A 920-nucleotide genomic window follows, 5' to 3' on the forward strand; every position below is an offset into this window, starting at 1 on the left:
CGTGTGGATGTGAGCAGATGGTGAGGCGTTACTGGAAGAAACACTGGAAGAAGAAAATTTGGAGGACGCCAACCTCGTAGAAGTGGAAGTGAAGGCCGAACAGTGAGAGCGTTCGGTTTTTAACCATAGTAGTTAGACTAGCGAGCGGCCGTGAGCGAGCATTCTTTTGCCTTGTAAATATTAGGACGTTCGGTAATAGTCTTTTGTAAACCGTTCGTCCTCTTTTGTTTTGTAAACGCTCGTTGAATTATATGCATGGTAGGCCGTTCGGCCACTTTCGTCTTTCTAATTTCTTTTCTTTAAAACTGTTTTGAGTTATTAATATATGTGATTATTCTAAGTATATAGTTGATGACTGTATAATTTTGGGATGTTACATTATTGGTATCAGAGCAGTTTTGTTCTCTTAAGAACGCTGTAGGTTATGAGTGCATTGCGTTTTTGCTGTGTGCTTATCGTGTGTTTAATGAGTTACTGTTTTAACTATTAGACATTTCTAACGTTCGTTTTCTCTGGTTCAGAGAAACAATGGCGCCTAGACTTCCTCCTCCCCCTCAACCCAACGAGCCTGATACGTCCAACAATTCTAGGTTGTTGGAGACAGTTATTGAACGCCTTCAACATCAGAATACTACTTTAATGGAACAGAATGCCACGCTGATGCAACAAAATCAGAACGCCATGCAGAGCCTGGAGGCCGCTCGTGCCAGCTCTGAGACTACACAGCGGCAACTGATGGAAATTCTTGCTGCAACAAGAGGCGCGCCGGGGGCGTCCTCTTCTAATACTGTACCACATGCTGAGTGGAGTTTGGAAAGCTTTCTCCAACACCGTCCAGCCAAGTTCAGTGGGACGTGCCTTCCTGATGAGGCAGACCAATGGCTGCGTGACATGGAGAGAATTTACAACGCTAAGATGTG

This window comes from Vigna umbellata, chromosome 4, assembly GCF_029865625.1.
Source record: "Vigna umbellata cultivar VRB3 chromosome 4, Vumbellata_1.0, whole genome shotgun sequence".
NCBI classification, from domain to species: Eukaryota; Viridiplantae; Streptophyta; class Magnoliopsida; order Fabales; family Fabaceae; genus Vigna; species Vigna umbellata.